At 45.0% G+C, this 26,246-nt stretch overlaps 1 pseudogene; it reads left to right on the top strand.

The window, feature by feature from the left end:
* Positions 1-7,908: 7,908 nt before the first annotated feature.
* The window catches only part of LOC140476799 (small ribosomal subunit protein uS3-like), a 69,480-nt pseudogene continuing 51,142 nt past the window's right edge, over positions 7,909-26,246 (top strand).

A 26,246-nucleotide genomic window follows, 5' to 3' on the forward strand; every position in this document is an offset into this window, starting at 1 on the left:
CTAATATCAGGATGGACTGAGATCGAGCAGACTAAGCTTGTATTTCACCACAATTTAGAAAAGTAAGAGGTAACTTGATTGAAACAAGATTCTGAAGGTGGATGTAGAGAGAACATTACTTTTTATGGGGTCATTCTTTAAAAATAAGGGATCATCCTTTTAAGATAGAGATGAGGCAAAGTTGTTTCTCTCAGAGTATTGTGAGTCAATGAACCTTTTTTCCTGAAAGTACATTCCAGATCATAATAACTCACTGAATTAAAAAAAAACTCTCCTCATCTGATTCCTGATTTTATCACCAATTGCCTTCAACATTGGTCCTATATGAATGACCTATACGTAAATCTCCTTTGCATCCATCTCCAAGGCTTTAACATCAGTCCTGACATGTAGAGCCCAGAATTGGACACAATACTCTAATTGATGCTTGATTGATTTGTGTTTTGCTGCCAGAAGGGTATCTTTATTTGATGTGGCAATAGACACGTCATCCCTCATAACGTAAGAAACTACGATGTGGGTATCATTGTGTTGAAAAATCCAAATGACGTTTATTACAACTCACTAATATATACAAAAATGTTGTACTCATAGATGCATTAATATCTGGGTTGACTTTAAGCTAAGTAGTTACAAAGTGTAGCATGTATCCATCAGCACGTCAAACTTTAAATAGCATGATTTAGCATAGAGTTTGACAGGAAAGTCAGTTGTGAAAAGGACACAGTGAGGCTACAAAGGCAGATCAATTGGTTAAGTGAGTATGGAAATATCTAACAAATGGAGTATGATGCAGGAAAATATGGAATTGACCATTTTGGCGGGAAGAATAAAAAAGATGCATGTTATCTAAATGGTGAGAAATGACAGATAGAGTCAGCATAGCATAGAGTCAGAGACTTTAACATCCTCACATCACAGTGATGTCTTACAGTGACAATTATTGCACGCATCTCTCACTGACATATTGACTATGAGACTAACAATACTGTCCAATGTATTTCAGCATTTCCACAAATGCTACACCATGTGGGATCAGTTGGTTGCAGAGGCAAGCACTGAGGAAGGAGATGTGGCTATGGTAGCGTGACTGTTTGAGGATGTGGCTGAAGAGTTTCAGGGCAGAGGGGATGATCTGGGGTTTGCAGTGAGAGAGAGAGACTCACTGAGATCCTTGTAGAGAGAGGAGGAGAAGGGCTCCTGATGAAGGGCTTTTGCCCAAAACGCTGATTTTCCTGCTCTTCAGATGCTGCCTGACCTGCTATACTTTTCCAGCACCACTCTAATCTTGACTCTAATCTCCAGCATCTGCAGTCCTCACTTTCTCCAAATGCTGCACCACTGAGTTTAACAGTTTACAGCTGTGCTGTGTGAAAACTGTGGAAACACATCCAAAATGTTAAACTAATATCAGCTCTGGGCTGAGGTTCACTTATATCAGCTGCTTCCCTGAAGGGATTTCTGCATGAGTTTACTCTTGTTTACTTTTAAGGACATTAATTTACATTAATAAGCAAACTAGCTGAATTTGCTAATGCTGTGCATCAAATCACACAGGAGGTGGTGATCCAGATTATTTTGCGTATGTTGACTTTTTGAAAGAATTACCCAATTTGTTGCTCTCACCTAATCTTTTCTGCTGTAGAATTCTGTGAACACATTTTACAGTGTGAAAAAAAAGCCAGGATATCGGAACAAAGGATTTAAGGCCACTTCCTGCCAATCTTGCTCTCCTGTTTACCAATGGCCACTTGCTACCAGATGCAAGAGAAATAAATTTGTTCTTTCTTTCTAGTTTCTGCTTCTAGAATTACACACTGTTCTAAGACCTTTTCCAGAACATTTAGTTGTCTCAGACAGATGGATAGATTATAGGTTGAATCTTCTTAACCTCAGAACCAGGTGGGCTAAATGTGGAGAATTACATACAATATCAAGTGAGACCAAAATGGCAAGTTTCTAAATGAGTTCCAGGCACTGAGATGAGATTTTTATTAGTGAGCAGTAAGAAGCCTGTTAACAGCGATTATCATACATTATCACTCTACTAATTACTTAATCTCACTTTATTAATATGCAGTCCTCCCAATTTACCAGCTGCTGGATAGAAACTAAACGCTGTGAAATCCCGACATGGAAGTCAGAGCAGGTACTCGATGATTCCAATGCTCCTCTGTCTTAGGCATCAAGTTCCATGGTCTCAGGGCACACTCAGAGGAAGAACTGCAAGCATCCATGCCCAATGCTGCTGGAAGTCAACATATGCCAATCTCTCTGCACCACAATGGCACATCTGCAGCCCACTGAACAGTATGGTCTGTACTTCAATGCTGCACACTGGAGTGCAACAACATCTCTCATTACAATGCTGCTGCAAGGACACTTAGCTCACATGACCAGGTACCCAGTTCACAGACTAAACCAGAGAGCATCTCAGGCCTGCTTGCTTACCATCTTAGTACTTGGTGCCTACTTAGATGCTCACACCATCTCTGCCTTGTCTTTTTGCACTTTGGCCACTCAGTTTGACAGTACATCTGTCTTGCCTTGTTGTGAATTGCAGACACAAAGCCAGGCGGCTTGTCACGTTTTGCTGCAGTCATGAGTGAATAACATGAACACGCTTCTGTATGGCACAGTGCCAGGTCAACCTCACTGCCAGTTGCAACAGTATCAAGGCATAGCATGTGCCGCTAGCAAAAGACCATGTCTCAAAGTCTACAGGGAATAGTCCACAGTCAAGTCCAGGAGGCACCCTTCAGTAAGGCGATTCCTGCACAATAGGTCAAGGACAGCCTCCAATATCAGACTAGGCACTTGAGCATTGTCAGTCAGCCAGTTGGGGTGGTCTGAGTCCTCTGGGGAATGGGTCTTAGTCAGCCCTGTGGGTATTGTACAATCTGTCCTGAGAGTTGAGAGAATGCAGTTGCAGATCGCTACAAATATCAGTCAGATCTGATTGCTTCTTAGTTGGGGCAGTGCTGCTTAGTCAGTCAAGCAGGTGGTCAGTTCTGATGGTACATCCACTAAAATTAAGAGTGTTTTATCAGTGGAGGCTAGGTAACTTAATTGTGGGGATTGGAGTCAGAATCCTGGGATGCAGAGGGGATTATAAGACTGAAGGGAGTCTGCTCAAATTATAATGTGATGGAGATGATAGGAAGGAAAGCAGCTGTAGGTGTTGGTTGAGGGGGACTGTCATTAAATGTAAGCAGCAACCTGACTTCCATAGGGTGACAGTGCACCACCAGATCTGGCTTGTCTACTTGTTATATCTAGGACTGGGTGCTGGGAGGAATGCAGTGGCCAGAGGGAGAGTTAGATTGATGGGTAGGATGGGGACTTGGGAAAGGGCAAAGCTTATTGGGTTAATGGGGATATCAGCTACTAGGAAGGGGACATGTGCATTTGAGAGTTCATCAAGTCAAAGTAAGCAGAGCCTGAGACTTAATGCTCAAGGTGATCAGTGCTGCCTTCATCATGCTGTGAATAATAAGTACGCAATGGAGATAAAATTGGCTGACAGAATGGGCAGAGAAAGCATTTCAATCTTTGGGGGGAGCAGTGGGAAATTCACTTTTGAGTGATATGAGCCCCTTCAAAGGGCAACAGCGTTATGCCATCAACCATACAGTGAAGCTAAAACACTACATGCTTTGTGAATCTTCAACCTTAGTGATGGTGTGAAATTCAAATTCTCGCTCCAAATACACTTGCCCATAACATTCAAGGCAGTGAATGAATCCCACTAATGCATGTGATTCAGTGGCTGTGTTTGTCTAGCTGGAAAGATGAAGCATAGTTGCTAAGAAACTGTCATCTGCCATTGACATCTTGCAGAAGCTGCTCAGTTCACACCTTAGACCATGGAACATTGTGTAACACAGGATGGATGGCTCTGTATTTTCAGTGTGGTAATTGTAGTGAGACAGAGACTTAAACTCAGTTGATTGTGAAAATATTCTTCCAAATGTGAGAGCCTGTTTACCCACCTTTGTGCCCTCAGGAGGACTTCTTCTTTTCTCTCTAACAACGTGTCAGGGCTGCCCCGGATCCTGCAGCTGAGGTGGAGGGGTGCCTACCCTCCACTGGAGTCTGTTGGCCTCGGAGGTTTGGCCAGGTGATTCCAGTGGCATTTTTGTCCATTGGGCCTAGACATGCCCAGACCGAGCTGCACTTTCCTCAGCCTGACCTCCCACTAGGCTGAGGGTGAGGTGTGGCGGGGAGTGTAGTTGGGGGGGGGGGGGGGGGGGGGGGGGGGTGAGGGTGGAGGGCTCAGCCACCTCTGGAGTTTCTTGTGGGTAAACCTCTGGGAGTATTGTATGTGGCTCTTCCACCAGCTGTGTGCCTACTGCCACCATCTTGCCTCCTTGTGAGGAAGGGGCATCTTCACTGAAGACAAGGTCTCTTGTTTCTGCCCCAATCCCCATTGCCATGTCATTGGTGTTGAGCACCAATCCAGCAGACCGAGGATCTGGAGCTGGTTTTGAATGGCAGCTGCCAACTTATTTCTGGAGGCAGCCAGACAATGTCATGCCTGAGTGGTGCTGCAGCCTTTGTGTTCAGTTTCTCAGTGTTCCTGGCAAACCTTCCTGCTGCTGGCGCTATGTGCACTTGGATGAAGTATCAAATTGCTGACATCCACAGGGTCCCCATCTGCCTGGAGAGGAGCAAGTGCCTGGTCTCTGCCAGTCCTCCCAGTGCCAGCTGCCTGGGCCTTTCTTCCTCGTGAAGCTGTGAAATACTTACCAGCATGTGCTCACAACTCTAATCTAGATAATGTACCCACCAAGGGGTCAGTATCTGAGCTGAGAGGGAGTTCAGGAGGGAGCCTTGTCATTGCTTTGTCTGAGATATCTGTGCTTTCTTCCACTCAGGTGGAGGAAGTTAGGCCTTTTGGGCAACCCTCTTGACTATGGCCATTATGGACATCCTACTCATACCTAGAGGAATCAAACAAAGAGAGTGCTTCCCAAACAAGGTGTAACATGTTAACATTACCTTGACAGTCAGGATAAGGGAAAGTAGCATAGCAATGAACAATGCATTTTTTCCCAGTTGCCAGGACATGGAGGTTTCTGCAGGAGTGGTCCCAATCTTTGCTGGCAGGGACAAGAATCTCTCCTTGTAGGGGGTGAGGAGATGAATTTCTGGCACCACAACACCCATCCTGCCTCTTTCAGCCAAAAAATGGGCCATTATTTCCTGTAATGAGAGAAAGGGAGGGTCAATGTAAGGTGAAAATGGGTGGCATAGCTGTCAATGGTGGTGCAGGTGAAGCAAAGGTGAGGCATTCCAAATAAGAATGTTGGCAGCGCAGAGGCCATGTAATATTAGTGGTGCATCATCTTGGGAGCTGACAGTGAGTAAGAGAAGAGGTTGCATTCAATAATGATTGGTAGAACATGAGCCTTGCTGGAAGGTCTGTTTATTATTAGCAATACAGTGAGTGTGACATAGCAGAAAAAGGATATTGGTGCTTACACTGGCAGAGTGCAGAAAGTGTCTGATGTCCATTCAGCATTGTTGCATATTCTACTGGACCATGGACACTGCACCAACCCAGGATGCATCCTCAGAGGAGGGTGGCCAGGTGTAGTGGCATGGTCTCCTCAGCCAGTCCTAGGGATGAAGACCTCACTTCTTTGTACCATCCATTCCTCCAGAACCACAAGGTCCCTTTCTGCAACTTGGGGTATGGATTTCCCCTTGTATGAACATTTCCAACCAAACAGTGTGGGTCCAGGTTGCCAGCAATTCACCAGGTATACTTAAAGATGGCACCAATGCCAGGGATATTTTGGCAATTGTAAGTACTTCTGGTTTCAGCAAGTGGGAGAATCAGGCTAGTGCTGAATCAGGCTAGCACTAGCTCCAGATCCTGAATGAAAGAGGCACAATAGTTGGTGAGGAGGGAGTGGAATGATTATGTGAGAGAACTTGCTAAGCCATGTGATTCTGGGGATGAAGACCTGGCCACATAAGGAGCAGTTAAGGCCTCTGGGTCTGTACTCAATGGAATTTAGAAGGATAAGGGAGAGTGCGATCGAAACTTGGGGAATATTGAGATGCCTGGATAGAGTGGATGTGGAGTAGATATTTCCACCAGTCGGAGAGACCACAACTCAGGGGCACAGCCTCAGGGTGAAGGGATGACTCTTTCAAACTGAGATGAGGAGGAATTTCTTCAGCCAAAGGGTGGTGAATCAATGAAATGTAATGTCATAGAAGGCAGTGGATACTAAGCTATTTAGTGCATTTAAGACAGAGATAGATAGGTTCTTGATTGGTAAGGGGATCAAGGCTTACAGGGAGAAGGCAGGAGAATGGGCTTGAGAAACCTAGTAGCGATGATCGAATGGCCCAATTCTGCTCCTGTATCCTATGGTCTTATGGTGGAAAGAAACTTGATGAAAATGACATTTAGCCGATTTCTTTTAAGAGTCAGTGATACTGAAATACCTTCCAGCTGTGTTTCCCATCTGTGTAGCCAAAATATTTCCATCTATTTTTACTCCAGCAACATCAACAAGTACTGAATATTTACAAGCAGGAATGGCTCGACAGCATGTGAAGATCTAGCACGTAAAAATTATTGTCTTTTTGATTAGGTTGTCAACCCTTTTATGCATGCACACTGGAGAATAAAGAGTTGTGTTTATTATAACTAATGCTGGAGTGGTTTCAATCCTGTTTTGGAAAAATCCAGCCAGTATTGGTTTCCAATAAGGTCCAACACAGAGGAATGTTACAGTGAACATTTAGTAAATATTGGTCAGGTAAATCTAAACAAGATGACTGTGTTTGTTTGTATGTCAACACTGATGAACTGATGTGTGGAAACTGTACTTTTATTTGCAAAATAATTTAAGGTAGATAAGAACAATGGGCAAATATTCAACAGGATCAGCTTAGTTATTTTATAGCTTTTGGATGCAAATGTTTTGTGGTGACTCAGTTGAAACTTGGATGATCTTTAGTTTTGTCAACAACGCACTTTTTATGCTGGTATGAATAACTCAGTTATCCAGAATCAATGGTAACAAGCCATCAGTGCTATGTTATGAACTATTTGAAGACTTGTGTAAGTTTGTCCACATTATCTTAGGAACAGGTTGACAGGGTCTGAAAGGGATTCACGCTCTGGGGAGGTCAGGCCTGAAATGATTCCAAATCAATTGTAAATCAATTGAAATGCACTGGAATTGTTTTGGCCACAGGCTAAAAATAGATGCTGAATGGCTGTTGTGCTAATAAAGTTTGTCTGTTCAACAGTCTGATTTTCGCACTCAATTCTGAATGTAATTGATGACAGCTATAATTTGGACTTGCCTGGGTTGGTTAACCAGAAATCTGTTGACTCCACCCAATCATGTAATGATTTTCAGTGACCTACTTCTAGTTCAGATGACGGCAGAGAAAGACATTCCAGTGAGAGCTCCTCTGCTTGCCAGCTCCTTTTCTTGACGTTTCCCCACTATTTGTTGTTTTTCTTCCACCGCCACCCTCCCCACACCCCCCAACCTTTAACTTCCTAAAGTACTCTCCCTGGAGGGAATGGAGAACGGAGTCCGATACCAGCCTGGCGTGGGAGACAGGTCATGGCTGGGGCTGAAGCTGGAGCTGGAGCAGAGCGAGCGTGGGCCAAGTGCTGGTAGCACATTGTGGCTGGAGCAGCAACAGCCTGGATGCAAATCACAGGAGCAGAGCGAATATGGGCTGGGACCTGGCTGCAAGTTGTGGCCACAGCCTGGAAGGGGAAGCAGAGCGAGCATGGGCCGAGCAGGGAGCCGGGTCATGGCAGGAATACGGAACGGGAATCAGAGCGAGCATGGGCCGAGCAGGGAGACAGGTTATGGCAGGAATACGGAACGGGAATCAGAGCGAGCACAAGCAGAGAGCTGAGTCATGGCAGGAGTCTGGAACGGGAAACTGAGCAAAAACAGGCCAAGCAGAGAGCCGAGTCATGGCAGGAATCCGGAACGGGAGCAGTGCAAGCGCAGCAGTTTTCTGGAAGTGAGTTCTAGCCAGAACCTGGATCGGGGAGCAGAGCAAGCGTGGGCTGAGCTGGGAGCTAAGTCGTGGCAGGAGACTGGAGCGGGAGCAAAGCGAGCATGTGCCGGCCGGGGAGCGAAGTCCTGGGCAGAGGCCAGTGTGTGGAGGCAGAGTGGCCTCGTGTTCTGAAACCTGGTGGACACAGACTCACTAGAAAAGGACTATAACTTAATACTCTTTATTCTCATTCTGGGCTTTTTAAACTCTGTATTCCCATGCTAGTCTTCTTTTTACTATTTCAATTCTGCAACAACCCCTAAAGTATCTGTCCCTGGGTATGTATCTGAGATGGTGTCAAGAGGCAACATTACAAACATTTCACTGCACTCATTCGAGTGCATGTGACAATAAAGGCTATTCCATTCTATTCCATTCTGATGCTGGTTGTAGCTACTCCTGCTAAGAGATCTGCTGTCATTGTAAGACAAACATGTCTGTCTTTCACCATCTCTTTTTTTACTCACTTGTAGGATGTGGACATCGCTGGCTGGCGAGCATTTATTGCCTGTTCCTATTTGCCATTGAGAAAGTGGTGACTTTCTTCCATTTCATATTGCCAGCACTAAAGCCATCCATCATAAATTACAGGGCTCGGGCGTGGCTCCCAGCTCTCTTCATGCTGCTTATTCAGACTAAAGCCTAACAATATCCTTTTGCAACCAACTTGACCTTCAAATGCAAATACAACCCATTCCCCAAGATCATTTGCTTCCAATTCCTCAACATTATATGCCACATCTTATAATTCATCCTGCTATCAGTAAGTCATGTTATGATTAGACCCTGGCCAAGGTTCCCTCATTCATTATGATTTCATACGGGATACCACAAAGTGTTAAGCTCTCAGGCGAGAAGGATTGATTGGGCTCTCCTTTATTCACCAACCCCCTCAGTTGATTGCAACAAGGCTAGGTTAAAAATTGTTCCCTTCCCTTGTGGTTACCTTTCCCTTGGAGAGCAGGAACTCATGTTTTTAAAGGAGCCAGGTTATAATTCCTAAACATGAGAAGAATATACAAGTGGATTAGAAATACAAGGTGGGTCTAAAATGTTAAAAGTGAAAGCAAAGGTTACACAGGTCACTGGGTTGCTCATGACGAACATACAAGATGACAGTGTAGCCTTTATTGGGTTGCACTGATTGTGTTGCTATTGGCAGTTGTATAGAAATTCTTTGTTTTGTTCCTTTGTCCTGATTTCTTTTTGAACTGGTTTGCAGTACTCAGAGTGAGAGACACCCTTTACTTTCAACAAGGCAACTAGGAGCTAGCTCTTTGACTGTACTCTCCACAGTACATTACGCTCAAACACAAGCTGGTACACATGACAGTACTCAATCCCACTAGTCCACTCCAGTAGAATAGAAGCTGGCCTTTGAACCCCTGTGCTTGTGTAGTTTTCAAAGGGAAAAACACAAAATAGTTTTACATTTTGGGATATAATCCACATGGAGTGGCTTGCAGTTCGACAGGGAGTAATCAACTCCTTGTTACTGGCTTGCGAATCTCTGAAGAAAGGAAACACATACCAATTATCATAGCTCACAAGATCTGCAGTATGTACCACAAGAAACCTTGGTTAGAAAAAGAGGCTCACCCTAAACATCCCTGAAGATGGAAGAGCTTTTGAAACTGTATAATGTGACAAGGATAACAACTAAGTTCTTTTTATGCTTCTCCCACACACTGTTTCTCATGTGTCATCAAAGTATGTTGACATACTTACTTTGCAGCTGTTTAGTGGGTCCCTGCTGAATCCTGTGAGCAACGCGGCAGGTAGAAATGATTGAAAGAAACTGTAGTTCAGTTATTTAATATACCTCGCCTACGCTCGCCCACACATCTTCCATCAATTCCTTATACAATGCTCAAAGTATTATCTATGGTTAACATGCAATTGTTAAATGTACTGACTGCTGAATGTTAGAACACTTCAATACTCTCTGTCAATTGACATTCACCCTATAGTGTACTTTAAAAATGAGTTCAATCTACCAATGAGGGGATTGAAGATTGTTGCGAAGTGTATGTTTTATTTTTGGTTTCTCTCCACTTTGTCTGGCAAAGATGTAAAAGAAATTACATGCTGATAGCAGAAAGGTGATAGCAGAACTGACAGATTCATTAGGAAATGTTGTGCAGACTGGTGCTGTTTTCTCTAGCAAAGGCTAAGAGCTGACCTAACGGAGGTTTTTAAAATTATGAAAAGGTTTGATGGAGTAATCATGGTATTTCCATGTGTCCCAGGCTACCAATACGATAGATATGAGATAGACATCAATAAATCCAACAGGTAATTCCAGAAACATACATATCTGCAAAGAATTATCAAAATTTGGAACTTGCTAAGGAAAAGTTGAAGTGAATTAGCATAGAATCCTTGAAAAGGAAGCTGGATAAACATACAGGCAGCACAGTGGCGAGTGTTAGCACAGCTGCCTCACAGCGCCAGGTTTGAATACAGCTTTGGGTGACTGTCTGTGAGAAGTTTGCACACTCTCTCAGTGTCTATGTGGGTTTACTCCAGGTGTTCTGGTTTCCTCCCACAGTCCAACGATGTGCAGGTTAGGTGGGCCAGCAATGCTGAATTGCCTATAATGTCCACAGATGTGCAAGCTAGGTGGATTAGCCATGGGAAATACAGGAGTAGTGGGGTGTGTCTGGGTGGGATGCACTTTGGAGGGTCAGTGTGGATGGGATGGACCGAATGGTTTGCTTTCACACTGTAGAGATTCTATGATATGAGACAGAAGCCAATAGAAAGATATGTTGATAGGATTGGACAAAGAGGCAGTGGATACAGCAACATAGTGGCCTATTTATTGTGCACTTATGAAATTTAGTCTATGGTACTTCTACGGGATTCTACTTCACACACAAGCTTGCGCATATTGTGTGAGATAGGGCCATGTCCTCCAACAGAGATTCCTTCTGTGCATTTAGGTGATGTGTTACAGTTCACACAGGGAGTCCAGTCGCTGTAGCAGCATGCACTTTCAAATGCTTGTTGTATTCTGGAGCTACAGATTTCTTTTCTTGCAAAAATGTACTTTATTCAATGAAAGAAATCTTTGGTCAATGTACAGTTAATGAAGCCATTCAGATCTATACTCTCTTTATTTACAGGGAACAAATTCAGTCTTTGATGTTCACCATTTTCTATATTTACAGTCATTCTCTTGGCATTTAGCTAAGGTGTCAGCAGGGCCCAGTTCCTGAATGGACCTCCATTATTCTTCAGCAGAAGAACATTACATGGTGGTCTTTCCCCACTGTGCCTTGGCAGCAGGTGCCCCAAGCTTCAGCACATCCCTCAGCACGTAGTCCTGGACCTTGGAATGTACCAGCTGGCAACACACAGTCGGGGTCGGGTCCTTCAGCTGGAAGACCAGCACGTTTCAGACAGACCAAAGAGCATCTTTCACCAAGTTGATGGTCCTCCAGGCACAGTTGATGTTCATCTTGGTGTGCTTCCCAGGAAACAGATCTTATAGCACAGCGTCCATGTCAGGGAGCTGTTGGGATGAACCTCGACAAACACCACTGCATTCCTCTCCAGACTTCCTTTGCATAGGCACATTCCAGAAGGAGGTGTGTGACAGTCTTGTCCCCTCCACAGCTGCTTCGAGGACAGCGTGCAGTGACACAGAGAGTCCAGGTGTGCATAAAGGATCTCACAGGCAGAGTTCTTCTTACCACCAGCCAAACCGTGTCTTGGTGCTTGTTGGAAAGTTCTGGCATGAGGCATTTTACCAAATGACTTTGACAGTCTGCTCAGGGATCGACAGGATCCACACTCTCCTTTTCCTGAAGGGTCTTGAGGACACTTTGTGCTTACCACTTCCTGATGGACTTGTGGTCAAAGCTGTTTTCCTTCCCCAATTTCTCCACAAAGACAGGTGATACGGAACAGTCTAACTACTTGGAGCATTCTGCTGCAGCAAGGCCAGGCCTATCCTTCACAACACTGGGGACAGGTAGAACCTCAGGGATAGTGACATTTGGTGTTTGCGTACCGGGGATCCATGCATAGCTTGATGCAGCCACACACAAAGGTGGCCATCGGGGTGAGGATAGCATTAAGTGTGTTTTATCCTCCTCTTCCTAGTTCTTTGTCCATAGTGTCTCTTCAGACATGGTCCATCTTCAATCTCCACATGAAGTGAAGGATGGCCCAGGCGACAGCGGCAGCACAGGTTCAGGGAAAAGGCCAGACCTGCACCAGGTATAACAACACTGAGAGTACCTCACACCTGATGACCAGGTTTTTACCTGCCATGGAGAGTGATTGGTGCTTCCATCTGCCTCACCATAATGACAAGCTCCTCCCAAGCCTTGGTGCATGCCCCAGCCCTCCTGGACCAAATACCCAGCACCTTCCTATGGTCTGTCCTGATGGTGAAGGGGATAGACAATTGGTCAGCCCAGTTTCCAATGAGTGTGATCTCACTCTTGCCTTGATTTACCTTAGCCCCTGAGGCCTGTTCAAGCTGATCACAGATGCACATGAATCTGTATACTATTAGTGGATCCGAGCAGAAAATAATGACGTCATCCATGTACAGGGAGGCCTTAACCTGTAGACTCCCACTGCCAGGAATTGTCACCCCTTTCAGGCTCACATCCTTCCTATGGACTCGGCAAATGGCTCTATGCAGCACACAAACAAGGCAGGAGAGAGTGGGCCGCCCTGCCTGACTCCAGATTAGATTGGAAAGCTTTCTGATTCCCACCTGTTGATTGAAATTGCATTAATGGTGTTGGTGTAGAGCAGTCGGATCCATTTGCAGATTCCCTCCCCAAAGCCCATATTTGAGAGAACATCTCTCATGTACATCTATGATATCCTGTCAAAGGTTTTCTCCTGGTTCATGCTGATGAGGCAGGTGTCCACCCCCCTGTCCTGTATGTAGGCAGTTGTATCCCTGACGAATGCGAGACTCTCAGTGATCTTCCTCCCCAGTACAGTACAGATTTGGTTGGGGTGAATTACTGATCCCAGAGCAGACCTGACTGGGTTGGCCATGACCTTTGAAAAGATTTTTTAATCCACATTTAACAATGGTGGCCAGTTTCAGATGCTCTCCCTTTCCCCTTTCAGCTTGTCGATGAGGGTGATGATACCTTGTTTGGTGATACCCTGCACTCACCCTGTTTGGCCTCATTATCAGCACACCTTACTTGGTCCTCAAAGTTCTGGGGTGGCTCAGGGTGGCTATGCTTTGTATCATGCTTTTGCTTATTTTCCTGGGCTGCAGAGCCTGCTGTCCTTCAACCCACATCTATATGTGCCGAGAATGTACCATACTGTGAATACATTGTAATAAAACCTACCTATGTGTAAACGCCAATGTCTTTGAGGATAGAAGAGAAACCTACTTCGTATTAAGCCGATACCGCAATATTAAATAACTCAATTGGCACAGCTTAAGCTGCAATAATACTGGAACCTCCGATTTCATGCTGGTACATGTACTTTCAATTTGCTACTGGCAGGACCTTGGTTATACTGGCAGACTGTCAGGTGCAGGCTGACAGCTGGGATGCTTAGCTCTTTCGCAAACAGAAGAAGGAGTGACTCTCAAAACATTTGAAACAATCCCGCATCAGTTTGGGAACTGTCCTGGGGCCTCAGGTGGATTGGTTGAACAATTTAAATGAAACCTGTTTTGACAGCATGCTTAGTTACAATACAATTGAAGTGAATTCAGGATGACATGAAGTACCTTCCCTCAGGGAGTGCGGCATCCTGGGCTCAGGTTCCAACTTGACTCTGGTAGGTGGTTGGTGTCTCTTCATCAGTCCTCAATTCCAGTCAGGGGCACTTTAATTCTCAGTGACACCAGATAAGAGATGTAGACAGTCAATGGCCACAACCTTTCAGCCATTCTCTTCACTGGTCATGTCAGTGCTCTGTTTACTGCTGTGATACGGAGGTGACCAAATAATGTGGTCTCACAGCAGTTTTACTCAAACATTCTCAGGAAGGATACTTTTGTACTTTAAGAATTGAAGTATTTACAATTATCATGACAGCAAGACCACCACTTACTGCTCCATCTGCCCACCCCACCATGAGGTTACTAATGCACAATTATTTCGTGCAGGATTGGGAAGATATTCTTATCATTCCTATCCTGTAGGGTTGGATTAATCTGAATAACTGATGACCATTCTGCCATTTTTATTCACAGTCTTTCTCCAATAGAGCTGCTCTTGCTGCATTGATTTTATTAATGATATTTAATCTTGTGTCACTACATAAGCCAATATGGAAGCCTGCCCTCCTGTTCACAAAGATCTGAATACAGATCTTTTACAAACTTACAAATAAGGAGCAGAAGTAGGCCATTCAGCCCCTCAAACTGCTCTTCTACTCAACATGATCATGACTAGTCAGATTGTAAATTCAAATCCACCCATCTTTCCTGCCTACCCCTGATCTACTTCGGTCTTAATAATACCCAGAAGCTCTGGTTCCACTGCTTTTTCAGAAAAACGGTGCAAAAGGCTGCACTTTGGTTAAGCAAATCTTATCAGGACTTATACACTTAATGGTAAGGTCCTAGGGAGTGTTGCTGAACAAAGAGACCTTGGAGTGCAGGTTCATAGCTCCTTGAAAGTGGAGTCGCAGGTCGATAGGATAGTGAAAAAGGCGTTTGGTATGGTTTATTTTATTGGTCAGAGTATTGAGTACAGGAGTTGGGAGGTCATGTTGCGGCTGTACAGGACATTGGTTAGGCCACTGTTGGAATATTGCTTGCAATTCTGGTCTCCTTCCTATTGGAAAGATTTTGTGAAACTTGAAAGGATTCAGAAAAGATTTAAAGGATGTTGCCAGGGTTGGAGGATTTGAGCTATAGGAAGAGGCTGAACAGGCTGGGGCTGTTTTCCCTGGAGCATTGGAGGCTAAGGGGTGACCTTATAGAAATTTACAAAATTATGAGGGGCATGGATAGGATAAATAGACAAAGTCTTTTCCCTGGGGCCAGGGAGTCCAGAACTAGAGGGCATAGGTTTAGGGTGAGAGGGGAAAGATATAAAAGACACCTAAGGGGCAATTCTTTCACACAGAGGGTGGTACATGTTTGGAATGAGCTTCCAGAGGAAGTGGTGGAGGCTGGTACAATTGCAACATTTAAGAGGCTTTTGGATGGGTATATGAATAGGAAGGGTTTGGAGGGATATGGGCTTGGTATTGGCAAGTGGGACTAGATTGGGTTGGGATATCTGGTCGGCATGGACGGGTTGAACCGAAGGATCTGTTTCCATGCTGTACATCTCTATGACTCTATGACTCAGTAACCAGAGAGAGAGAGAGAGAGAGAGAGAGAAAATAAGTAAAACTATTTCTGCTTTAAATGAGGATCACTATTTTTGAACAGTGACAATGATAATACTTCTGTTAACAAAATCATTTGGCTTGAATGGGAAGGGGAAGGACACTGACTGTAAAAGGTAAAGTGAAAACAAATTTGTAAAATAAATCGGGGAGATGGAGATAAAGAGAACAGAAAGGAGAATGAAGGCTGACGATATAAAAATAATATAGATACAGATTCAAGGGAGGAACAAGGGAAAAGATGGAGTCGCATGAGCTAGATTATTAAATGATTGAGAGAGAAAGAGCAGGAGGGGACAAAAAGATACATGTGATTTTTTAAAATAGGAATCTGAAGTGAATAGAAACAAAGCAAGCAGACTTTGGCTTGAATTTCAGAATTAAATACAATGAGCTTGTTGTAACTTGAGCGACAGATTTTTCAAATATTTGCTGGCCTAGAAATTGCTCTGTAAAGCATTAAATTTTCAGATGCTGTGTGTGATACTCAGACCCAATGTAGTGAGCAAAGAAAGGAGATTGCATTAATGGGCAGAATTCCAACATATTGGGATAAAACCTTAAGACAACTTGTCCTTTACTTACATCAAACTTAGTTGTTGGACTCTTTTCACAGGAATGTAGAGGGCCATTCCTGTGCTAATCTCAGGCCCCCATTGCTGACAGAAAAGCTTCTCCTAACTGATCATTAAAGGCCTACCACAATATCACCCTCTCTTCTGCATTTCTTCCCCTGCCACCACCTCCCCATATCACCACTCCCATCACCCCAGACAAATGTCTGGAGATACTTGTTTTCCTTCAATTTTGGTTCCTTGAGCATTTTAATCATTCAATGGTGTGGACATGCCTTTCAATTGCAATTTCCTAAACTCTGGCATTACCTCACTGAACCTCTCCACCTCTTGTTCTCTATGTTCCCTTTAAAGCAAAGGGGCAGAAGGTTTAGAGGAGATGTGAGCAAACAATTTGCCACCCAGAGGGTGGTGGAAATCTGGAACTTACTGCCTGTGAGGGTGGTAGAAGCAGAAACCCTTATAACATTTAATAGGTATTTAGATGTGCTCTTGCAATGCCAAAGCTCACAAGGCTATGGGCCGAAAACGAACAATGCTGGAGATCACAATGGGTCAGGCAGCATCTGGTTAGAGAAAGCAAGCTAACGTTTCAAGTCTAGATGTCTCTTCATCAAAGCTGACATGAAGTGTGGAGGGGGCAGAGTTTATGCAATAATTTGGGTGCATCGTTGGAGTGCTGGGGGAGAAAGGATGTTGATAGTTCAGATTAAGTGATCGAGGAAGGCTTTATGGAGGGTTGCTCTCCATGTGCCTAGACAGTTTTCTCACATTATGATTCCAACCTCACCTTATTAACTACCATAGTCTGCCTTTGTGGCAGTCCTCTTTCTCGGTGCTCTCCCATTCAGTGTAGCCAGAAATACTTACCACTGCCAGGATATCCTGGAATTACCAATGCCGGCTTTAAAAAGTCCTGGCCAACCCCATCAGTTCGGAGCTGCTTGAGACATTTGCCTTGGATATAGCAGATAAGGGGAACTTGGGGCCCACTTTCCAGAAAAGGGTCTGGAGGCCTGACTGGACACTATGGTTGCAAAGGAGAGACACTGACTAGCAGAGGAGGACACATTAGCAGACTCTGATAGGCTGGCTCAAGGCTGCCAGCCAGGTCAGACCAATCTCAGCCAACTGGAGGTATGTCTAGCAGACTACGGACAAGATTCATGGTCTTCTAAGCTGCACCACGGGAAGTGTCACCATCTTCTCTCTGCATCCACTTCCCACCAAGGCTCATGGTCTAACACCCTCATCATCCTTCACTTGCTCATCCTCTCACAACTGCAACCCCTACATGATAAACTTGGTATGCTCCCTGCACTGCCTACACACCTACTTGGGACACCTCAATATCTGTCTTGCAGCTGCACCACTGTTAACAGCTGTGCCATCTATTCCCTCAAACCTTTCCTTTCTCTTGTCCCAGGGAAAACAGCCCACAATACAGCAGAACGAGTCAGGATGGGTGGTGGGAGCTCCTTGCTAACTACAGAGAGGACCCTAATTGTGACAATTCCAAACACCTAACTGGCCAGACCAACATCTCTGGATCAATACTGGATGCTGCCTGTGATTTACTGTGCCGTTGCCCCTCGACTGCTAAGGTGTCTTCCTAGATTTTATTGAAGACTATGCAACTTAGACTTTGAACTGCCATGTGTATTTTCATATAAGCTATTACCACATAGTGTGACAGTGAGATTGAAGTCGCACTGTGCTTTGTAGCAGCAGCCCCTTGTCTGATGACTGCCTGCGCTACACTGCAAGACGATACAACCAGTACCTTGAGTGCCTCAATTGTGGCTGAGGGGCAAAGTACTGAAACACAAGGCAAGGCAGAGATACTGTGAGCATTGAAGCAGTCACAAAATGAATGAGCACAGAGAGATCCTTGACTTGCACCCTGGTCTAATCCGTGAACTGGGTGCCTTGTCCATGTGCTCAAACAGTCCTTGTAGCAGCATTGTAGTGGGAGGTTCCAGCACATCCAAAGTGTAGCTCTAAAGTGGAAGAGTGCTGTAAGTAGTTTGGAGATGTGCCATGGTGGTGCCAAGAGCTGTCAAGTGTCAGATGCCAGTTTGCATTGATGTGGTGTTCATGTGGATGTTGCCCTGGAGCATGCCCTGAAATGAGCGCCTGATCTCCAAGATTGACATCGAAAGGAAGGATATTATTAAGCTGGAGAGGGTGCAGAAAAGATTTACCAAAATGTTGCAGGGAATGGAAGGCTTGAGTTACAGGAAGAAGTTACAGGGAACTTTTTTCAATGGAGTGTAAGAGGTTGAGGGGTGTGACCTTATTGAGGTATTTAAAATCACGAAGGGTATAGATAAGGTGAATGGCAGGTATCTTTTCCCCATGGTGGGGGATTTCAAGACTAGAGGGCATATATTTAAGGTGAGAGGAAAAAGATTTAAAAAGGACATGAGGGGCAACATTTTTACACAGGGAATGTGTGCAATGAACTGCCAGAGGAAGTGGTGGATACAGTTACAGTTACAATATTTAAAAGACATTTGGATAATTACATGAATAAAAAAAAGTTTGGAGGACCAAACATAGGCACATGGGACTACTTTAATTTTGGAACATAGCTGGCATGGACTGTTTGGAACAAAGGGCTAGTTTCCATAATGTATGATACTATGGAGGTTCGGAGGAATAAGTAAATGACTGCTCTCCAGTCAGGTACCTGCTCTGATGTTCCTGTTGGGAATTCTCAGCATCTAGTTTCAATCCAATGCACAGTGGATTAGGAGTCTGCATATTGATGATGTGATATTCATTGTTAGAGAGGGTGGCAACAAGCAAAAACCCCACAAATACTTTGGTGCAGCTGAATGCTGGAGACTTGGTGTGGAGTGGGACAGTTGTTGGGCTGGGGCCTGGTGCAGGTGGTCAAACCATGTGCTAAGCTACTGTTCTTAGAAGCTCTTTATTGGTCTGTAATGTCAATCCTTTAACTAACTGACTAGTTTTCCTTTTTAGCCCTTTTTTGTATCTAAGATTTGTGCCTATGTACTTGTACTTAAGATGGCGCCATTAAAGGCAGCCATTGTAAAAACATTTCACTGTACCCTGTACAGGAATACACGTGACAATAAAGGATATTCTATTCTATTTCACTGGAAACACTATTGGAAAATGAAACTCTTTCTCCAGACTATGAGAAAGGCCTTACTTAACTTCTCATCCGATTCTCCCACAGCCCAACTCATTCCAATTCTACTCAAATAATCAAAATCTTAGAACTAAGATCAGTCCCATACATTTACTCATCTTCTCTGTTTCAAGTATTTTACTGGGGTTCTCCTAATGCCCATCAGTTAACCAGACAGGTCAAAGAAGTCCTAGAAATCTCTGTCATAATTTGGTTTGACAAATCTGAGAGCTGATTCTTGTGTTATTTTTTGACTGATTGTGAATTGCTTTTTGGAGGAATTCTCAATGTGAGATTTCTCACCACATCATATCAAACTCACCTCATTAACCACGTACCCTGTCCCTCACATTCAATTCTATCCTCACCTTATCATGTTCTGTTCGCAAAGCTGTTCACGACTCAGTAGATATCTGGACTCACTTGCCATCTTTAAAAGATTGCCATGCACCCAGACAAGCATTGGCAATCTGGCATTGCCCGTTATTGGCAATGTCATGGCACAGCAGCCACAAAGCCACACTCTGTTCATGGCACAGAGCCAACATGGCTCACACGCCCATGCACAAACAATGCCATTCTCAGTCCCTGAGCACGGTTTAACCTCCAGGCCACAGAGTTTTCTTGTCCTTAGTTACATCCCATCTGAACACCCTCATGAAAGTCATAGCTATCTTTGTTCCCAATGCCCACTGGAGGCCTGCATCCTGTCATCACCCAGTCAGTGATTGGATGCTCTTGGCCAGCATTTGTATCATTTTAAATTATTGATGTTAGCATCTACTTTACTGAGATGACAATAGTTTGACATTCTCCAATTCACCATTACTAACATAAGCACGTTCACTTTGCATGGATTGTACATGTGCAACTAAATAGCTGCAAATGAATTGTTGCCAGAGATTGGAAACAAGTGCTTCATGGATTTGCCCATTCCATGTCTAACATCCAGCAGTTGTGAAGGCCACACTTTTGTTTATCAAAGTTACACTGGTGCCATCCACCCTGGCATTTTTTCAGTTGTATTTTACTTCTAGAGAAAGGCAAATAATGGCAAGGAATACAGTTTATGGTGGATGCAGTCAATTCTGGGCCCTATCTGCTCACCATGTAATCTCCAGAGCCTCCATGTCCCTTTCTACCTTGCACTTCTCCAACAGCCACTCCATATTGAACTTTGCCTCGACTGTTCCCCCAAATCCCAACATTTTACCTTAATAATGTCAGCTCAACTCCAATAATGCACCCCACTGTGGAGGCTAAGGATGTCACTAAAAATAACCCTTCCTCCCATAACATACCCTCCAATCCTGTTTTTGCATACATCCCTCCCCCATACATATTGAGATCTCTCTCCACAACCCTGGTTCCAACTACCCAAAGCCTCTGCTTCTCCTCCCCACCACCACCTTACTACCTCCTAAGCCTTGACTCCCCAAACCTTTTTGGTGGTGACCTCCCCTTTGCCTGTACAGGACCCCTTTCCACCTCCATCAAGACTTGATGATGAGACCCCAATCTCTGAATGCCCTCAATGAATGACCGACTAGACCCCTGACCACAGTCTTTATAACTCTTTAACTGATGATATGGGATTCCCCTTATTGATGCTATTGGTGCTACAACTGGGGACTATTACACATTCCCCGGATTGTTGTTGGACAGTTTTTGAAGCCCTGTTTATCAGCATCCCATGCTGACGACTGACTGCGGTCAGCACTTGGCCTTTCTACAGACTGTCTCCCTGACTGACAGTACTAGGACCCATTGAAAAGATATGCAGTGTGTTTGCCACACAGGCAGGTGGCAGCTTGGTGTGCTGTACATCAACATCTCCTTCCCTCCGACAGATACTGATAGACAACTACAAAAAGCAGCCTGTCTGTGTGACTGTGCAAATGAACCTGTCAATGCAGCAGTGCTGATAATCTTTAGGCTCTTGTTGAAGTGCCAATATGCTAACTACCAAGTCTTGACATTAGAAGGCAAGGTATGGCATTACGCGAGTGAGCACTAAGAGAGCAAAGTAGGCAGCCGTAAAATGCAGTCTTTGTTCAATGTGTGAGCTGGGTGTCCGTCCCTGTTTACAAAGTGTCTTTGCTGCTTCCTATTTGCTGGTTGGCCCTGCGATGAAGGACTATATATCCATAGCGTTCTGCAAGTTCATGTGTTGGTGTCTGTAGATTGTGCCCTGAAATACTGTTTGGTCCTCAGAGACATGAAGGTCCTCTGGAGCAAGCAGTGAGTTGAAATCATCAGGTACCTGCTCTAATTTCTGTAGTCAAAATTTCTGCGTTTGGCACGTTTGCTAAGATAGGAAGCCCAAAATTAATGAGGCAATTTGCAGCATGTATAAAATGACTATCATGCTTACTTGACAGATTGCTGCCACCTGGTGAGAAATTTGTATTGCCTCTCAATAAAAGCATAAAAGATAGCCAGAGATGCTCCCAATGTTAAGATAAGCTTCCCTGTACTTCCCATTTCATTCTTCACAAACCCCACTATATCCTGCATCACTCAGAGCCCTACAAACTTCTATCCTTAATGTGCAGTATTCTGAGTTAAACATTGCAGCTGTTACTAATAGTAGAACCTTGACATACAATAGATTGATATAACAACACAGCTATTAATTCAATTAAAATGAACAAGTAATCTGGTTAATTTCCAGCCTTACCATCCAATTAACTCAATTTATTGATAACCTCCTAATTCTAGTGGGGCAAGGAAATTGATTTTCACTCTCAGGTGCTGGCAAGCTAATACATGGGATAAAACACCAATGTCAGATTGTTTAGCAGAGATGTTTGCTCAGTTTCATCAGCTTCAGTTGAAAGGCAACAGAGAAGGAACAGGATGCAGGTGTGGGAACAGTCTGAAAACAAGGATGAGGGCTTTTTGTACATTAATTGTGACTGACATGTGAGGTTACTTATCAACAATAAGGTTCAATAACTATTCTTATCCACCCACTGCATCTCACAGAGAAGTGCATGATGAGAGGGAACACAGCTCATGCTGGATACTATGTATATAATAAGTGTGAAACCTGCAGGATTGACAAAAGTTCCTCTTTATGTAGTGATACTAATGGTACTGGTTTCCATGGTGATGAGAATACTCTTTTATCCAAACAATCCAAGGTTTACACTAAATATGAGGGAAAATCATATCACTCATAAAGTATACCAAATGTCACCCTGCCCCCTCCCAAATCCTTAAAGAAAACCTTTAAAAAATCAAGTAAATGATATTTTCAGGTATGATGAAAGACTGCGCCCTCTCCAATGGCCTCTAGTCACAGAGGCATCAAGGGGACCAGTCAACAGCACATGCTCTGACAGGCCCGCAACAGACCCCACTGTCACTATCCCCACCCCCCAGAACCCCGAGGGGAACACTACCCCTGCTCATGACTCCACCCCCATTCCCCCCACCATCACACCCACTCCAGTTACAGGTTCCGCCCCCACTCCCAGCTCTACAACCACACCAGATCCCAGCTCCCAGCCCTGCCGAGTTTTCACCACCCCCCCAGACCTCCCCCTCACTGAGGACGAACGATCAGTCCTCAGCAAAGGACTCACCTTCATCCCCCTCCATCCACGCATCAATGAATTTAATACACGCTATGACATCGAACAATTCTTCAGTCGCCTCCGACTCCAAGCTTACTTTCACAATCAGGACTCCCGCCCACCTTCCGAGGACCCCTTCGCCCACCTCCAACACACTGCATCCACCTGGACACCCTGCGCTGGCCTCTTACCTGCCCTCAACCTCTTCATTTCCAACTGCCGCCGGGACATTAACCGCCTCAACCTGTCTACCTCCCTCCCCCACTCCAACCTCTCACCCTCACAACGCTCAGCCCTCCAATCCCTCTGCTCCAATCCCAACCTCACCATCAAGCCAGCGGATAAAGGGGGCGCAGTGGTAGTCTGGTGCACTGACCTCTACACCGCTGAAGCCAAACGCCAACTCGAGGACACCTCTTCCTACTGCCCCCTCGACTTTGACCCCATCCCCCATCACCAAACCATCATCTCCCAGACCATACAGAACCTCATCACCTCAGGAGATCTCCCACCCACAGCTTGCAACCTCATAGTCCAGGAACCCCGCACTGCCCGGTTCTACCTCCTTCCAAAGATCCACAAACCTAACCACCCTGGCCGACCCATTGTCTCAGCATGCTCCTGCCCCACTGAGCTCATCTCTACTGACCCCGACACTGTCCTATCCCCCCTAGTCCAGGAACTCCCCACATACGTTCGAGACACCACCCACGCCCTCCACCTCCTCCAAGACTTCCGTTTCACCGGCCCCCAACGCCTCATCTTCACCATGGATATCCAATCCCTCTACACCTCCATCCGCCATGATCAGGGCCTCCAAGCCCTCCATTTTTTCCTCTCCAGACGTCCCCAACAGAACCCTTCCACCGACACTCTCATTCGTTTGGCCGAACTGGTCCTCACCCTTAACAATTTCTCCTTTGAATCTTCCCACTTCCTCCAGACCAAAGGGGTAGACATGGGCACATGTATGGGCCCCAGCTATGCCTGACTCTTTGTTGGCTATGTAGAGCAGTTGATCTTCCGTAATTACACTGGCACCATTCCCCACCTCTTCCTCTGCTACATTGCTGACTGCATTGGCGCCACCTCGTGCTCCCGCGAGGAGGTTGAGCAATTCATCAACTTCACCAACACATTCCACCCTGACCTTAAATTTACCTGAACCATCTCTGACACCTCCCTCCCCTTCCTGGACCTATCCATCTCTATTGATGACGACCGACTTGACACTGACATTTTTTACAAACCCACTGAATTCCACAGCTACCTGGATTATACCTCTTCCCATCCTACCTCTTGCAAAAATGTCATCCCGTATTCCCAATTCCTCCGCCTCCGCCGGATCTGTTCCCAGGAGGACCAGTTCCACCACAGAACACACCAGATGGCCTCCTTCTTTAGAGACCGCAATTTCCCTTCCCACGTGGTTAAAGATGCCCTCCAATGCATCTCGTCTACATCCCGCACCTCGGCCCTCAGACCCCACCCCTCCAACCGTAACAAGGACAGAACGCTCCGGTGCTCACCTTCCACCCTACCAACCTTCGCATAAACCAAATCATCTGCCGACATTTCTGCCACCTCCAAACAGACCCCACCACCAGGGATATATTTCCCTCCCCACCCTTTTCCGCCTTCCGCAAAGACCATTCCCTCCGTGACTACCTGGTCAGGTCCATGCCCCCCTACAACCCACCCTCCAATCCTGGCACTTTCCCCTGCCATCGCAGGAACTGTAAAACCTGTGCCAACACCTCCTCCCTCACCTCTATCCAAGGCCCTGAAGGAGCCTTCCTCATCCATCAAAGTTTTACTTACACATCCACTAATATCATTTATTGTATCCGTTGCTCCCGATGCGATCTCGTCTACATTGGGGAGACTGGGCGCCTCCTAGCAGAGCGCTTTAGGGAACATCTCCGGGACACCCACACCAATCAACCACACTGCCACGTGGCCCAACATTTCAACTCCCCCTCCCACTTTGCCGAGGACGTGGAGGTCCTGGGCCTCCTTCACCGCCGCTCCCTCACCACCAGATGCCTGGAGGAAGAACGCCTCATCTTCTGCCTCGGAACACTTCAATGTGGACTTCAACAGTTTCCTCATTTCCCCTTTCCCCACCTCACCCTCGTTCTAAACTTCCAGCTCAGCACTGTCCCCATGACTTGTCCGGACTTGTCCTACCTGCCTATCTCCTTTTCCACCTATCCACTCCACCCTCTCCTCCCTGACCTATCACCTTCATCCCCTCCCCCACTCACCCATTGTACTCTATGCTACTTTCTCCCCACCCCCTCCTCTAGCTTATCTCTCCACGCTTCATGCTCACTGCCTTTATTCCTGATGAAGGGCTTTTGCCCGAAATGTTGATTTGGATGCTGCCTGAACTGCTGTGCTCTTCCAGCACCACTAATCTAGAATCTGGTTTCCAGCTTCTGCAGTCATTGTTATTACCTCGCACATGCTCTCTATCCAGGAACATGATTTTAATCCAGTATATAGCCTCCTGGAGTGTTAATGGAAGTTAATTTATCAAATTGAGGTTTATGTCTGGAGAGAGAAAATATCAAGTCATTAACTTAACTGCTTTTAGGATGAGAAAAAATTGTTTTTATTAATATAGTATGAAAGATTTTTCGTTCAATTTGAAGGAGACCTGACTGAAGACAGATGCAGGTATAGGCTGTTCTAGAGAAGGAGCTTGTTCAAGCAGTGAATGGAATAAGTTGCTTAAGTGTGAGAGTAGTCGCTTGCAAAGACTTTCTCAGAAGTGTTTGGTTAGAAACCTGAGATTTGTTATTCAAACCTAAGAAAGTCTCAACTCTCAATTCTGTTAGTTTTCAAGGAAAAGGCTTCACATCAGACGGGACAGACACTAAAAGAGGCAATTAGATCAAAGCTACAGATTGGACAGCGAAGAAAATTTTCTCTGGATTTTGATTCACTGCAAAGTGGTGCTGTTGGGAAATAGATGAGATTTGTTGTGTGTTTGAAATCTTTCAAACTACATTATATTTAGATAGCTTGATTTATTTTCTTTTATTCTTATTTATTTTGTGTAATAAACTTCTGTTCTATTGTTTAAAAAAACTGTGGGGTCTTGTGTCCTCATGTTTCAATCAAAGTCTGGCTCACTAACTTAAAAGGAAAAGCAAATATGAATTACCAAATTAGACTTCACTCTGGGATCTGATTTGTTCAGTAGTAAATTCAGCTCTAATCATAAAACTCGGACTGTTTTAGCAGTGAAAGAGGAGGCAAGATGAACGGCCCTTGCTCCCTCTCTAGCCATGGAGGAGCGAGTGATCTTGACAAGTCTAGGTGCCACAGACTTTGATGAAATGGCTGCTTGTCCACATATACCATTACAACCTAACTGCAGCTGACAAAGAAGGGAGGCTTCTCTTGAGAACTGTCATCCATTCCAACTTCAAAACTGAGCACAGGCGTGAGTTAGCCAGTGTTTTATGTGAAAACAGACCTTTGGCAACAGTGTGGTTGTTTAAGTCCTAGCTCATAGATTTCTTG

The sequence above is a fragment of the Chiloscyllium punctatum genome, chromosome 5, assembly GCF_047496795.1.
Source record: "Chiloscyllium punctatum isolate Juve2018m chromosome 5, sChiPun1.3, whole genome shotgun sequence".
Lineage (NCBI taxonomy): Eukaryota > Metazoa > Chordata > Chondrichthyes > Orectolobiformes > Hemiscylliidae > Chiloscyllium > Chiloscyllium punctatum.